At 40.7% G+C, this 17,620-nt stretch overlaps 1 protein-coding gene across 1 annotated transcript in view; it reads right to left on the bottom strand.

The window, feature by feature from the left end:
- The window catches only part of LOC120986918 (netrin-1-like), a 147,593-nt gene that overhangs the window by 113,819 nt on the left and 16,154 nt on the right, over window positions 1–17,620 (bottom strand). The window contains exon 2 of the mRNA XM_040415598.1: window positions 17,391–17,523. The gene's annotated coding sequence lies outside the window, so the exon portion shown is untranslated. The remainder of the gene's footprint in view (window positions 1–17,390; window positions 17,524–17,620) is intronic.

The following is a 17,620-nucleotide window of genomic DNA, read 5'->3' as shown; positions in this document are numbered from 1 at the left end:
ATGAGGCGGGGTTGGCGGCCGTCATTGAAGTTTTGGGCAATATTAACAAGAGTGGACTCAACTCCAGATTTATTAGGGAAGCTTTGGACTTTATTCTAACCAATAATTTGTTTAGATTTGGAGATAATTGGTATAGGCAGAGACATGGTACCGCAATGGGTACCCCGGTATCTTGCACCTTCGCCAACATTTATCTTGTGAGATTTGAAGATAGATTCATCTTTTCCACCAGTAACCCCTACCTCCGGTACACACAATTGTTTTTACGTCATGTAGATGGTATTTTCATAGTATGGTAAGGTACAGAGTCCCAACATGAAGAGGTTGTGATGTATTTACATGAGAACAATGATATAAACATGAAATTCACTATGAATTTTGGGGGCACTGCCCTCGAATTTTTGGATGTAGCTGCCCTGGTGAAAGACGACGGATTGGTCACGGAGGGCTACCGTAAGCCCACGGTGACCAACTCTTTGCTTCACTACGACAGCTTTCATCCTCATAGCGTAAAAGAATCAGTACCATATGGGCAGTTCATAAGGTTGAGGAGGATCAATAGCACTGAAGAGGGATATAAAAAACAAGCCCCTGATTTAAAGAAACGCCTTTTGGATAAGGGTTACCCAGAAAAAAGCTTAGATACTGCTATGGTGAAAGCGGGAGAGTTTAAACAGAGTGAACTATTTAAAAAAACAAAAAAAAACATGATAGAAACAAAGGGAGATTTGCATTTTCCTTTAAGTTCCGCCCTGCAGCAGAACTTATGTGTGGGCATTTTTATATAGGGAAGACAATTTGGTGTATGTACGAGAGATTTAGAGAGCATGTTAACTCGGTTAGGACAGGAAAAGGGTGCCCAAGACTTATTAAACATGTAAGGTAAAAACCTGGAAGTGACCCCAGATCCCTGGGGGCATCAAACTGGTACCAAATGCACCACAAGAGGGCGATGGACATTGCCTCCTGTTGCAAAAAGAGGCCAGATGGATTATATGCTCAAGAGCGATGGGTCCCCTAGGTCTAAATGACAAGAATGCCACTATTTAACTTGTCGTGGAAGTTTGTCCACCCCTGCCCCTGTACAGAGAGTACCATAATGAATAAAGGATTCTGAACTACACAGTGGTAAGTGCCGCATGATATTTTCTATTATGTTTGGACTTTGTGTGTACTGACCAGGCTTGTGCACCACGGACGCTGTTTATGCGTCAGCTCGTCAGGGGTGATATGTGTGGATGAAAAGCCTGTGCTGCTCCTTATTTCTCTATTTAACGACCATTATGCCAGGTTTAGTAGGATAATCGAGCTAAAAATGAACAGTTCAGTGTCATAAAAATAAATATCTATATATATCTTATTATAGCATGAGATTGTTAGCATTTGATAGCTTAATACACTGATTCCATTTCTATGTTGCTGGTAAAAATGCAGCAAAAGTACAAAATATCTGATAGCGATGGTCTATACTGAGGATAGACTATCAATATCAAAATCATGGAGAACCCCTTAAGCTGGTCACGCATGAAAGCAATCCCTCCTAACCCCCATACACATGGACATTCAGTAGGTGACTTATCTCCCCAAGAAAAAAAATGATTGGGCATGTTGAAATCTAACTGCCCTATCCTGCTATCCTTCAAAATCTACCTTTATATTTGAGCTGATCAGCCCCCCATATACACTAGACAGTTGGCTAGTCTTCCAGTCTGGTTCTGCTGATTTTCATGTGTATGAACCATGTTAGGTCTAATGGACTATAGTGAAGATTTGTTCTTAAAGGTGTGATAAAAGAAATAAGAACAGATAGCTAAACCTGAATGTGCCAACAGACATGTTAAGAGAGGTGACAAGTCCTTTTTAATTTTTGAGTTAGAGTACATTCATACAATTTTTAGGCAAATGGTTTTGGAATTATGATAAGAAATAAAGAAAATGACAACTAGATCTGTTGACATCCCATTTGTTTTATTTAAACTTGTACCGTTTTCTATTCCAAGCTTAAATAAATAATTGGATGTCAACAGAAATAAAGTTTCATTGGATTTTAATGTAAGAAATGTTCTTATGAATCAAACTATATGAAAAGTCAAAGAAATACTCACACAGGGGACTGAAAATAAATTAACAAAGCAAGGCAAATAACATATAAGGGTATGGAGGGAGAAATGAATTAAAGTTCAGTTTTAGAAGGTCACATTACAATGCATATAGGTCGTGGTGTGCTAACTGTAACACTATACCTGGGTCATTTCCAAAAGGCCATGGATCAATGTGTATAGGAAATCCCAGGTCAAAAGATCAGAAGGTGCTTGTAGCAGCCAGTAGTTCTGGGGTAGTGTTTTGTGTGATCTAGACATGCTCTCCATGTAGCCTCAGAATTATTATTCTAGTCAATGATGGTTGGATGAATGCATTGAGAATTAACTCCATTTCAGGGAAAATTGATTCGTTATCACAAAGCACAAGGAGGTTCATGGTCTCCATGTAGCCTCAGAATGGTCATTCTAGTCAATGATGGCTGTATGAATGCATTGAGAATGAGCTTGTCACGAATCAGCGGGTGTGAACCCACTGTGCCACCGACTGGCTATACTCTGGAGGGGCGTGTCTAAGCAACTACCTGGTTTTCACTAGAGCCTCATATGGTGAGGATAGACTTGAGACGTTAGGGTAGTTGCCAGGGGCTACTCCAGAGCAATCCCCAAGTCAGTGGCAGCTGGTCCAGATGGACCCGGAGATACCTGGGTAGGTACCAGAAGTACACGCGTAGTCATGCAGGTGGGGTCGTTACCAGGAGCAACAGTGCATCACCAAATGATGAGGCAGAGGCATAGTCAGACAGGCAAAAGGTCAGGGTAGGTGGCACAGCTACAGGTCAGGCAATCCAGGTCAGCAACAGGAGAGAAAAGGCAAGAAGGCAGGGATCAGACGATAAGCAGAGTCCAGGAACGAAGTATAGATCAGGAGCACACAAGAGTATCAGGAACTAGAAAACTCAAGGACCTTGACACTGAGGCATCTGGGAAGGGGGCTGAGCCACTTAAATACCTGCAAGAGAGCCAGGGTTGGTCAGCGAGGTCACCTGGCCTAACCCACACAGCCCAGGGAGTGATACGCTCCGCCCTTAGAGCAGTGTAACACGAACCAGCCAAACTCATGGTGTGTCCAGGGCTGAGTGGAAGCTGTGGAGCGGGATCTGCAAAAGCAATGGCACCTACAGAAACAGAGCCCAGGACCGCAGCGGTGAAATGAGAAGCACCAACCACAGGTCACCGCTGAGCGCAGCGCCAATGACTGCGGCTATACGTGTGGGAAGAGCGGCGTACAGCAGCCGCTGTTACAGAACTCAGGTTAATTTGATCTTTAGCCACAGAGAAAGAAAGGAGGAACTCCATTTGGCTAAAGTATGAGATCTAGTGACTGGATGAATAATATAAACAAAGAAATGAGTTTCATTATTGACCCCTTGAAGTTTGTCACCTATGAACTCTATGTAGACTCTATGGAACAGTTTGAACATAGTTTCTGTTAAGGAGATTTATTTGCTGCCTTTTGAAGGGGTATCACATCAGTGGTACAATTGCTCTAGAGATAGAGTTCTGTTAAAATTTGCCTCTCATTATTCCATAAGTTTTAGTTATATGCCCTGTGGTGGGGTATTGAGAGGTATGAAATGATACCCTGTCCAAATGGTTCATTTTGAAATATATATACACTGAGCAAAAATATAAACGCAACACTTTAGGTTTTGCTCCCATTTTGCATGAGCTGAACTCAAAGATCTGAAACATTTTCTACATACACAAAAGACCCATTACTCTCAAATATTGTTCACAAATCTGTCTAAATCTGTGTTAGTGAGCACTTCTCTTTTGCCGAGATCATACATCCCACCTCACAGGTGTGGCATATCAAGGTGCTGATTAGACAGCATGAATATTGCGCAGGTGTGCCTTAGACTGCTCACAATAAAAGACCACTCTGAAATGGGCCGTTTGATCACACAGCACAATGCCACAGATGTCGCAACATTTGAGGGAGCATGCAATTGGCATGCTGACTGCAGGAATGTTTACCAGAGCTGTTGCCCGTGCAATTAATGTTCATTTCTCTACCATAAGCCATCTCCAAATGCGTTTCAGAGAATTTGGCAGTACATCCAACCAGCCTCACAACCGCAGACCACGTGTAACCACACCAGCCTAGGACCTCCACATCAGCATGTTCACCTCCATGATCGTCTGAGACCAGCCACTCGGACAGCTGCAGCAACAATCGGTTTGCATAACCAAAAAATTTCTGCACAAACTGTCAGAAACTGTCTCAGGTAAGCTCATCTGCATGCTCGTCGCCCTCATCGGGGTCTGGACCTGACTGCAATTAGGTGAGCGGTTTTCTGACGTCAACGTTGTGGATCGAGTGGCCCATGGTGGCAGTGGGGTTATGGTATGGGCAGGCGTATGTTACGGACCACAAACACAGGTGAATTTTATTGATGGCATTTTGAATGCACAGAGATACCATGACAAGATCCTGAGGCTCTTTGTTGTGCCATTCATCCACGACCATCACCTCATGTTGCAGCATGATAATGCACAGCCCCATATTGCAAGGATCTGTACACAATTCCTGGAAGCTGAAAACATCCCAGTTCCTGCATGGCCAGCATACTCTCCAGACATGTCACCCATTGAGCATATTTGGGATGCTCTGGATCGGCGTATACGACAGCGTGTTCCAGTTCCTGCCAATATTCTGCAACTTCGCACAGCTATTGAAGAGGAGTGGACCAACATTCCACAGGCCACAATCAACAACCTGATCAACTCTATGCAACGGAGATGTGTTGCACTGCGTAAGGCAAATGGTGGCCACACCAGATACTGACTGGTTTTCTGATCCCCCCTCTAAGGCAAAACTGTCCACATTTCAGAGTGGTCTTTTATTGTGGGCAGTCTAAGGCACACCTGCGCAATATTCATACTGTCTAATCAGCACTTTGATATGCCACACCTATGAGGTGGGATGTATTATCTCGGAAAAGGAGAAGTGCTCACTAACACAGATTTAGACAGATTTGTGAACAATATTTGAGAGTAATGGGTCTTTTGTGTATGTAGAAAATATTTCAGATCTTTGAGTTCAGCACATGCAAAATGGGAGCAAAACCGAAAGTGTTGTGTTTATATTTTTGTTCAGTGTATATACACTCACCTAAAGAATTATTGGGAACACCTGTTCTATTTCTCATTAATGCAATTATCTAGTCAACCAATCACATGGCAGTTGCTTCAATGCATTTAGGGGTGTGGTCCTGGTCAAGACAATCTCCTGAACTCCAAACTGAATGTCAGAATGGGAAAGAAAGGTGATTTAAGCAATTTTGAGCGTGGCATGGTTGTTGGTGCCAGATGTTCCGGTCTGAGTATTTCACAATCTGCTCAGTTACTGGGATTTTCACGCACAACCATTTCTAGAGTTTACAAAGAATGGTGTGAAAAGGGAAAAACATCCAGTATGCGGCAGTCCTGTGGGCAAAAATGCCTTGTGGATGCTAGAGGTCAGAGGAGAATGGGCCGACTGATTCAAGCTGATAGAAGAGCAACGTTGACTGAAATAACCACTCGTTACAACCAAGGTATGCAGCAAAGCATTTGTGAAGCCACAACACGCACAACCTTGAGGCGGATGGGCTACAACAGCAGAAGACCCCACCGGGTACCACTCATCTCCACTACAAAAAGGAAAAAGAGGCTACAATTTGCACGAGCTCACCAAAATTTGACTGTTGAAGACTGGAAAAATGTTTCCTGGTCTGATGAGTCTCGATTTCTGTTGAGACATTCAAATGGTAGAGTCCGAATTTGGCGTAAACAGAATGAGAACATGTATCCATCCTCTGATGGCTACTTCCAGCAGGATAACGCACCACGTCACAAAGCTCGAATCATTTTAAATTGGTTTCTTGAACATGACAATGAGTTCACTGTACTAAAATGGCCCCCACACAGTCACCAGATCTCAACCCAATAGAGCATCTTTGGGATGTGATGGAACGGGAGCTTCGTGCCCTGGATGTGCATTCTAAAGAATGCTATCAGCACCTTGTTGAATCAATGCCACGTAGAATTAAGGCAGTTCTGAAGGCAAAAGAGGTTCCAACACCGTATTAGTATGGTGTTCCTAATAATTATTTAGGTGAGTGTATATATATATATATATATATATATCAGATGAATGAAGAGGCAGCACTTCCAGTATAGCGTAAACGGGTGAGGACCCCAAATTTATTAAAGCGACGTTTCGGCCTGCTCAATGAGGCCTTTCTCATTGAGCAGGCCGAAACGTCGCTTTAATAAATTTGGGGTCCTCACCCGTTTACGCTATACTGGAAGTGCTGCCTCTTCATTCAACTGATATACTTCGTGGAGGAAGAGCCGACCTCTGTGGGGATTTGCACCCGGTACACCTCATCTGACTGTGCTGCTGCACTATTTGTGTTTTCTATATATATATATATACAGTACTGCAAATGTTTTAGGCAGGTGTGGGAAAAATGCTGCAAAGTAGTGATAATGCTTTCAAATACAGGAGCGTTAATAGCTTAAATAGTTTATTCTGCAGTAGGACAACAACTCAAAACATACAGACAACGTCATTAAGAAATGTATTCAGCGTAAAGAAGAACAAGAAGTCCTTTAAGTGATAATATAGGCCCCACAGAGCCCTGATCTCAACATCATTGAGTCCATCTGGGATTACATGAAAAAAAAGAAGGATTTGAGCAAGCCAACATTCACAGAAGATTAGTGGTTAGTTCTTCAAGATGTTTGAAACAATCTCCCTGCCGTATTCCTTCAAGTACTGTGTTCAAGTGTACCTAGAAGAATTGATGCTGTTTTGAAGGCAAAGGGAACCAAAGGGATGGACCTTGTCAATCCTTTTGCCCTACTGCAGACAGGACACAGCAGGGAAGCCCCTGCTCCAGCCAATTGTCTCACAGCTCATCACAGAACAATGAGGAGGAGGGAGCATAGATGGGCTCTGGTAGACAGAGAAAAAAATGTCTTTATACATTTCTTTGTTTTACTGTAATAGTGACAAAATAGGAATACAGGAAAGAAGAAGATTAAGGGATTTTTAAATTTTTTTTTTTTTTTACTTTTGTGCATTTTCTGTGTTTAGTGTTCCTTTTACTCCCTTAAAGTGTAGGGCAGGGATCAGCAACCTTCAGCACTCTAGCTGCTGTGAAACTACTACTCCCAGTATGCAAACTTGGTCAAGTGTTTTTTTAACTCCCAAGAAAGTGTGTTGCAGTTTCAGAAAAGTTGGAGTGCTGGAGGTTGCTGATCTCTGGTATAGGGGAATCACTAGGGTCCTGATTCACCACCATATGAGAATATGATGAAATTCTTAGTAACCTTAAAACCTTAAAGTGCTTGGACACTTTTAAAGTATTTTATATTTCCTTACGGTATGATCTATAATCTTTGCATGGTATAAATTACTTTTCTTCCTGATCCCTGCTTTGCTGCTATTTTGTGGTTGCATCCTGTTCTGTAAACAGTGGCTGTGCTTTTCATGGCACTGTCATATGACGTCATCCAGTGGAGGACCCGCTTCATCCACCCATCCATTCAGTATTGCCCGCTCCCAACTTTCATCTTAGTGCACAGACTTTCTGTACAAGTCTTGTGTCTCCTGTCCCATCAAGCATTATTTCTTGTGCTGTGAGGAAGATGCAGGAGAAAGCATTATGCACATGCCCGCATCGGGATATATGCAAGCTCCGGTCTTAGTTTACAAAGTGCTGACTCCCTATGAAGTGCTTGGCGAATGTGCTGTCTAAACTAAATGCTTCATAGGGAGTCTGCACCCTCAGCATGTAACCCAATGCAGAGCAGAAGAAGATTTGGTATGAGCAGAATTATTTCTCCTGAATTTGCGCATTACAAGTTATAGCGTATGATGGGACAGGAGTGCACACTACATAATGGACGGGTAGGTGTGGCAAGTCCTCCACTTGATGACATCATATGATAGTGCCACGAACAGCACAGCCACTGTTTACAGAAGAGGATGCAGCAAAGCAGGGCCCAGGAAGAAATGCAATTTATATGATGGAAAGATTACAGAACATACAGTAAGAAAATCTAAAATACTATAAAAGTATCCAACCCCTTTAATATTTTTGGAAAATGTACTTGTTATGCTTTCTCATATTATTTAATCAATGTGTAGAGTTCCCTCTCGATATTTAATCCATTACTGTACACAGTATTCAACCATCATTATATACCTTCTCCCATGTTGTCATAGAGTTGCTTTCAGCACTTTATCTTAGAAAACTACAGGAAGATAAATGAAGCAGTATCTCAAAGGTCATTCTCATTCTGTGTGTCAGCAATTAATATTTTGTATGTAGAAAACCTAAAGTGCATCCAAATTACAATTAAAGCAATTAAAATAGTTCCTTGAAATTTAATTTATCTTTGACTAGTAATGACATCTTTTGGCAGTGGAAGCTAAGTGCATGACAAGATTGCCATTCAACTACCGGTATATATGATGTATTTTTGGAAAAATAAAACTGATTGTTACATTGTACTTTTCTTGGACTGATTGGAAAGTGTTAAATATAACACATTTTATTGGCAAGTTTTTATGTGAGGATGAACAGGCTGGGATGAGTTGAATCATTTTCAAGAATGTGAATACTATCAAGTCTTTCTGTGAATTATACCTTCAGCTAGCAAATTAAGGCTCAAATTTACAAGATCTTTGTGGGACATGCAGATACTGTGCACAGGAAAAGCCACTCAACCAGTATATGCATCCTGAATCATTAATGGACACATACAATCAGGTCCATAAATATTGGGACATGGACACAATTCTAAAATTATTGGCTCTATACACCACCACAATGGATTTGAAATGAAACGAACAAGATGTGCTTTAACTGCAGACTGTCAGCTTTAATTTGAGGGTATTTACATCCAAATCAGGAGAACGGTGTAGGAATTACAACAGTTTGCATATGTGCCTCCCACTTGTTAAGGGACCAAAAGTAATGGGACAGAATAATAATCATAAATCAAACTTTCACTTTTTAATACTTGGTTGCAAATCCGTTGCAGTCAATTACAGCCTGAAGTCTGGAACGCATAGACATCACCAGATGCTCGGTTTCATCCCTGGTGATGCTCTGCCAGACCTCTACTGCAACTGTCTTCAGTTCCTGCTTGCTCTTGGGGCATTTTCCCTTCAGTTTTGTCTTCAGAAAGTGAAATGCATGCTCAATCGGATTCAGGTCAGGTGATTTACTTGGCCATTGCAGAACATTCCACTTCTTTCCCTTAAAAAACTCTTTGGTTGCTTTTGCAGTATGCTTTGGGTCATTGTCCATCAGCACTGTGAAGCGCCGTCCAATGAGTTCTGAAGCATTTGGATGAATATGAGCAGATAATATTGCCTGAGACACTTCAGAATTCATGCTGCTGCTTTTGTCAGCAGTCACATCATCAATAAATACAAGAGAACCAGTTCCATTGGCAGCCATACATGCCCACGCCATAACACTACCACCACCATGCTTCACTGATGAGTAGTGTTGAGCGCGAATATTCGCATAGCGAATATTAATCGTGAATATCGCAATTTTGATAATTCGTGAATATTGCGAATGTAGTGCTATATATTTGTTATATCGAATATTCGTCATTTTCTCCATCTGAACACATGATTCCTTCCTGATTAAAATGCTTGAGGGCCAATGACTCATTGGCCCACAAGCAAGAAGCATAGAGGAATCAAGAGTTTAGATAGTAAAAAATGACGAATATTCTAAAAAACTAATATAAAGCACTATATCGAATATATTCATTTTTTAGAATATTCGTCATTGACGAATATTCTAAAAAACAAATATATAGCACTATATCACATATATTCGTTTTAAAGAATATTCTTTTTTTTCCCCCCAATTAGTACAGTTATTGCCCTTCGGCATACTCCTCCCCGACAAGCGTCCCTGTCACCATGGGAACACCTGGTGGTTAGAATATACCATCGGATCTGAGTTTTCACGATCTAACTCAGATCCGATGGTATATTCTAACCACTATGCGTTCCCATGGTGATGGGGACGCTTGAAGTTAGAATATACCACCAGGGCGCTGTGATCCGCGCAATTAACCCCTCAGGTGCGGGTTATTTGCGCGGATCACAGCGCCCTGTGCGCCCTCCAACCCAGTATTAAAATAACTGGTGGCCAGTGCGCCCCCCCTCCCCAGTATTAAAATAATTGGTAGTTTCACTCAGCAGCATTTACTTACCTGCTGGGCTCTCCTCCTTCTGAGAACTCACAGGTCTATGCGCCGCATATGCCTTCAGCAATGCGCTGCATAGACCTGTGAGTTCTCAGAAGGAGGAAAGCCACGCAGGTAAATAAATGCTGCTGAGTGATTAACTAACCATGGCAGCCAGGACTTCAGTAGCGTCCTGGCTGCCATGGTAACCGATCAAAGCCCGGCCATTACGCTGGGACTCGATCGGAACTGCCTGCTGCCATCAATGACAGGTGGGAAAGGGGACCCTGTGGCCACCAATGATTTTAATACTGGGGGGGAGGGGGCAAGGGTGGGTTAGGGCGCACTGGCCACCAATTATTTTAATACTGGGAGGGGGGTTAGGGCCCACTGGCCACCAATTATTTTAATACTGGGGAGGGGGGCGCAATGGCCACCAATTATTTTAATACTGGGGGTGGGGCGCACATGGCGCTGTGATCCGCGCAATTAACCAGCACCACGAATATATGTGATATAGTGCTATATATTTGTTTTTTAGAATATTCGTCATATTGTAAGACGAATATTTAGCAACATAGCGAATATTCGTAAATTACACATATAGACTGAAATTTCACTAATGTAGTGCTATAATCTTTTTTTTTTGTCTATTTTTTTTGTCTCTTTCTGATTCAGAGAGAAAAAAATTAGACAAAAAAATAAAGATTATAGCACTACATTAGTGAAATTGCAGTCTATATGTGTATTTTACGAATATTCGCTATATTGCTATAACTTCGTTTTTTAGAATATTCATCATATTCTAAAACAAGAATATATGGCGAATATTCGTGAAATACACAAAATCGCAATACGCGATTAATTAAATCGCATATTATTTGCGATAAATAGCATAATGCTGAATATTCGATTTCGACGAATATAAGACAAATATTCAATCGAATATTCGCGAAATATTGCGAAATCTAATATGGCACCTCCCGCTCATCACTACTGATGAGGTGGTATGCTTTGGATCATGAGCAGTTCCTTTCCTTCTCCATACTCTTCTCTTCCCATCACTCTGGTGCAAGCTGATCTTGGTCTCATCTGTCCATAGGATGTTGTTCCAGAACTGTGAAGGCTTTTTTAGATGTCGTTTGGCAAACTCTAATCTGGCCTTCCTGTTTTTGAGGCTCACCAATGGTTTCCATCTTGTGGTGAACCCTCTGTATTCACTCTGGTGAAGTCTTCTCTTGATTGTTGACTTTGACACACATACACCTACCTCCTGGAGAGTGTTCTTGATCTGGCCAACTGTTGTGAAGGGTGTTTTCTTCACCAGGGAAATAATTCTTCGGTCATCCACCACAGTTGTTTTTCGTGGTCTTCCGGGTCTTTTGGTGTTGCTGAGCTCACCGGTGCGTTCCTTCTATTTAAGTATGTTCCAAACAGTTGTTTTGGCCAAGCCTAATGTTTTTGCTATCTCTCTGATGGTTTTTTATTTATTTTTTCAGCCTAATGATGGCTTGGTTCACTGATAGTGACAGCTCTTTGGATCTCATCTTGAGAGTTGACAGCAACAGATTCCAAATGCAAATAGCACACTTGAAATGAACTCTGCTCATCTGTAATTGGGATAATGAGGGAATATCACACACCTGGCCATGGAACAGCTGAGAAGCCAATTGTCCCATTACTTTTGGTCCCTTAACAAGTGGGAGGCACATATGCAAACTGTTGTAATTCCTACACCGTTCACCTGATTTGGATGTAAATACCCTCAAATTAAAGTGACAGGCTGCAGTTAAAGCACATCTTGTTCGTTTCATTTCAAATCCATTGTGGTGGTGTATAGAGCCAAAAGTGGTAGAATTGTGTCGATGTCCCAATATTTATGGACCTGACTGTATATAACAAGAGTGTATTCTTTTGCATCTCTTTCACTGAGATTTCATAACACAAGCTGAACTGAAAAATGTAGCCAACTGTATGGACACACCCACACTTTGCAGAAACGCTGCAGATTTTCTGCAGTTGAATATGTGCAATGTTTGTGCTGGAAATCTGGAGCAGAAAAAGACTTCAAATGGTGTTTGTTTTGGTGTAGAATTTGTTGCAGAAATGCTGCTGAATTGATTTAAATTTCACCCTCTGCATTGCAAAGGGTTAAATCTGCAATGAAAATCTGCAGCATAAATTGCAAATGTAAAATTTTGGTCAAATTCAGCTACAGATTTTATTTTTCCAAAGTGTGTGGAGAATATATAAAAACTAACTCATTTTGCTGCTACTGTAAAATGCTGTGGATTTTCTGCGTGCAGTTCCACGACAGAAAATCTGCAATGTTTCTGTAAAGTGTGAAGATGTGTAAAAAAGTGAATCATTGTTCCTAAATAGCAGTCTATGGATGGTATAGGCAGCAGTATAGACTTATAGCTACTTACTTTGGAGCGTAGGTTTCAGTGGACACTCTTTAAATGGTTCACAAAACATAATCATTGAATATGTTATAAATTTAGCCTTAACCCCTTAAGGACTCAGCCCTATTTCACCTTAAGGACATGCCTATTTTTTGCAAATCTGACCAGTGTCACTTTAAGTGGTGATAACTTTAAAACGCTTTGACTTATCCAGGCCATTCTGAGATTGTTTTTTCGTCACATATTTTACTTCATGACACTGGTAAAATGAAGTAAAAAAATAATAATTTTTATTTATAAAAAAATACCAAATTTACCAAAATTTTTTTTAAAATTTCAAATTTCCAAGTTTCAATTTCTCTACTTCTATAATAAATAGTAATACCTCTAAAAATAGTTATTACTTTACATTCCCCATATGTCTACTTCATGTTTGGATCATTTTGGGAATGATATTTTATTTTTTGGGGATTTTACAAAGCTTAGAAGTTTAGAAGCAAATCTTAAAAATTTTCAGAAATTTTCAAAAACCCAGTTTTTAGGGACCAGTTCAGGTCTGAAGTCACTTTGCGAGGCTTACATAATAGAAACCACCCAAAAATGACCCCATTCTATAAACTACACCCCTCAAGGTATTCAAAACTGATTTTACAAACTTTGTTAACCCTTTAGGTGTTCCACGAAAATTAATGGAAAATAGAGATACAATTTCTAAATTTCACTTTTTTGGCAGATTTTCCATTTTAATATTTTTTTTCGAGTTACAAAGCAAGGGTTAACAGCCAAACAAAACTCAATAATTATGGCCCTGATTCTGTAGTTTACAAAAACACTTCATATGTGGTCGTAAACCGCTGTACGGGCACACGGCAGAGCGCAGAAGGAAAGGAATGCCATACGATTTTTGGAAGGCAGATTTTGCTGGACTGTTTTTTTTGACACCATGTCCCATTTGAAGCCCCCCTGATGCAACCCTAGAGTAGAAACTCCATAAAAGTGACCCCATCTAAGAAACTACACCCCTCAAGGTATTCAAAACAGATTTTTACAAAAGTCGTTAACCCTTTAGGTGTTCCACAAGAGTTATTGGCAAATGGAGATGAAATTTCAGAATTTAAATTTTTTGCAAAATTTTCCATTTTAATCCATTTTTCCCAGTAACAAAGCAAGGGTTAACAGCGAAACCAAACTCAATATTTATGGCCCGGATTCTGTAGTTTACAGAAACACCCCATATGTGGTTGTAAACAGCTGTACGGGCACACGGCAGGGCGCAGAATGAAAGGAATGCCATACGGTTTTTGGAAGGCAGATTTTGCTGGACTGGTTTTTTTGACACCATGTCCCATTTGAAGCCCCCCTGATGCACCCCTAGTTTAGAAACTTCAAAAAAGTGGCCCCATTTTAGAAACTACGGGATAGGGTGGCAGTATTGTTGGTACTAGTTTAGGGTACATATGATTTTTGGTTGCTCTATATTACACTTTTTTTGAGGCAAGATAACAAGAAATAGCTGTTTTGGCACCGTTTTTATTTTTTGTTATTTACAACATTCATCTGACAGGTTAGATCATTTGATATTTTTATAGACCAGGTTGTCACGGATGCGGCGATACCTAATATGTATACTTTTTTTTATTTATGTAAGTTTTACACAATGATTTCATTTTTGAAGCAAAAAAAATCATGTTTTAGTGTTTCCATAGTCTCAGAGCCATAATTTTTTTCAGTTTTTGGGCGATTACCTTGGGTAGGGTATGATTTTTGCGGGATGAGATGACGGTTTTATTGGCACTATTTTAAGGTGCGTGTGACTTTTTGATCACTTGCTATTACACTTTTTGTGATGTAAGGTGACAAAAAATGCTTTATTTTGCACAGTTTTTATTTTACACGGTGTTCATCTGAGGGGTTAGGTCATGTGATATTTTTACAGAGCCGGTCGATATGGACATGGCGATACCTAATATGTATACTTTTTTTTTATTTATGTAAGTTTTACACAATAATATCATTTCTGAAACAAAAAAAAATCATGTTTTAGTGTCTCCATAATCTGAGAGCCATAGTTTTTTCAGTTTTTGGGTGATTATCTTAGGTAGGGTCTCATTTTTTGCGGGATGAGATGATGGTTTGATTGGCACTATTTTGGGGTGCATATGACTTTTTGATCGCTTGCTATTACACTTTTTGTGATGTAAGGTGACAAAAAATGGTTTATTTAGCAAAGTTTTTATTTTTTCCGGTGTTCGTTTGAGGGGTTAGGTCATGTGATATTTTTATAGAGCCGGTCGATACCAACGCGGCGATACCAAATATGTATACTTTTTTTTATTTATGTAAGTTTTACACAATAACAGCTTTTTTAAAACAAAAAAAAAATATGTTTTAGTGTCTCCATATTCTGAGCCATAGTTTTTTTTATCTTTTGGGCGATTGTCTCAGGTAGGGGCTCATTTTTTGCGGGATGAGGTGACGGTTAGATTGGTACTATTTTGGTGGGCAAACAACATTTTTGATCGCTTGCTGTTGTACTTTTTGTGATGTAAGGTGACAAAAAAATGGTTTATTTTGCACAGTTTTTATTTTTTATTTTTTATGGTGTTCTTCTGAGGGGTCATGTGATATGTTTATAGAGCCGGTCGATACAGACACGGCGATACCTAATATGTATACTCCCCCCCTATTTTTTACCATTTTTTTTTTTACTTTATTTGGGGAAAATGACGTTTTTGTTTATTTTTACTTGAAACTTTTAATTTTTTTGGGGGAAAACTTTATTTATTCAACTTTTATTTTCACTTTATTTTTTGTCCTACTTTGGGACTTGAACTTTTGGGGGTCTAATCCTTTAAAATGCATTCCAATATTTCTGTATTGGAATGCATTGGCTGTATGAGTAATACTGTGTGTATTACTCATACAGCTTCCGACCTGTGAGATCCAGGGGGCTGGATCTCACAGGCTCTTCACCGGAAGGCAGCGCGATGCCTTCCTTAGACATCGCGCTGCCTTCAATGCCATCGGGTCCCTCCTACAGCCGCATGGGAACCCGATGGCACGCTGCAAAGCCGCCGCAACCGCAGGTAAAAGCCGCAAACCACAGGTCTGAATTGACCTGCGGTTTGCGGCGATTGCTGATACGGGGGGGTCACATAACCCCCCCGGTGTTGTGACAGGATGCCAGCTGAATGATTTCAGCGGGCATCCTGTTCCTATTAACCCCCGCCGCGCCGCAATGTCTGTTTAAAGTTAGGACGTACCGGTACGCCCTGGGTCCTTAAGGACTCGGGAAACATGGCTTACCGGTACACCCTAAGTCCCTAAGGGGTTAAAGGGGTTTTCTAGAAATAATTATCTTTCTCCTATCAGCCTTTAGCCTGCATAGCCTATTTACATATTCATACTTAATTGCTCCTCCCCAGTCTGTTCCTGTGCCCTGGATCCCGTTCTCCCATCTTCCATTCTAGGCTTCTATTCTTCTGACTGGGGTGTTGACATGGCCGAATGTGCCACTGCAGTGAATGATTGGCTCCAGTGGTAACATGTTGTTTTGGAACATGTCACAACTGAAGCCAGTCATTGGCTGTAGTCGCATAGCTAACCAAGTCAATGCCCCGACTGGGAAGAAAACAAGTTGGGGACCAGAAGACAGAGGAGCGGGAGCAGAAAAGTATGAATCGCTCAATAAGCAATGCAGGGTAGGGGGTGATAGGCAGGGGCGGATTGGCCTTAGACTTTACAGGGAAATTTCCCAGTGGGCTGATGCCCAGGGGGCCTCCTGAGCCCTCCTCACAGCTGTCCAGTGGAAGCTTTTGGGGATGTATTTTGTGCTGCTGCCAGTATTTTGTGATGGACTGTGGAATTTGGCTCTGTGGTATATTGTGCCACAATATGGTATTGCTGGCCCTGCCTTCCATCAATTTGGACCCAACTACAAAACGGGGCCACTTTTATTTTTTTTTCCAGGGCTACTATAAGTTCCCAGTCCACCCCTGGTGATAGGAGATAGTTAATTATTCTTGGAAAACCCCTTTAAAGGTGGACATGTTGGGAGCAGCAGCTATTGAGGGAATATTAGCTTCTGTCTAACTGCTCATTCAGGAACTAATAGCTAGTAGTTATTTCCCCCCAACCTACCCATACACATTAATTTTCAGTTTGGCTGAGTGTACATGTGTCTTATTGGGGAGAGGGGATTAATTATTTGCCAGACATCTCTTGTGACTTAACTCCCTTGAGTTTCAACATGTCCAGTTCTTTGTCCCCAGACATCTGCCGAACAAATGTCAATTGAACATTTATTACACATCAGATAGTGATCCGGTCCTGCCAAAATTAGTGAGTTTAGCCAACGCTAGTATAAGGAATAGATGATAATAGTTCAGTTGAGGAAGGGTTAAAGATTTCAACTAATCAGATATGAAAGTCAGTTCTAAGAAAACAGATTTTCTGTTAGTATTTTTACTTATTAACTATATTTCTTATTTGGACATGGAGGCCATCACAAAGAAGGACAAGCCAGTTAAAAAGCAAAGCTTTCCCAAATCTTTTTGATGAATAGTCTTCAACTGCTTGAGCCTGTTAAACAGACCAGATTAGAGATAGGTCTCATTTCAATACACTTGGATTAGTACAACTGAGTGACTTGATTATGCTTCTATAGAAATACCTTAAGACGTGTTCTGCCTGTAACAGATAATGTCCAAAGCTTTAAAGTCTGAAGGAGTTGCACACCTGTTCATTTTCGGGTGTCAAATATCAGAGGTTACCGTGCAATACAGGAAAGCATATTGAGAAGTAACCTATAAAGTATCAGGGAAGTAAAAAGAATCAAATAAATCATGGAAGTCTTGTATCTGAAATCCAACAATTTCAATAAAAAATATGGTAATTATAATG

Source organism: Bufo bufo, chromosome 1, assembly GCF_905171765.1.
Source record: "Bufo bufo chromosome 1, aBufBuf1.1, whole genome shotgun sequence".
Classification (NCBI taxonomy): domain Eukaryota; kingdom Metazoa; phylum Chordata; class Amphibia; order Anura; family Bufonidae; genus Bufo; species Bufo bufo.
This window is presented reverse-complemented; position numbering and strand designations above follow the sequence as displayed.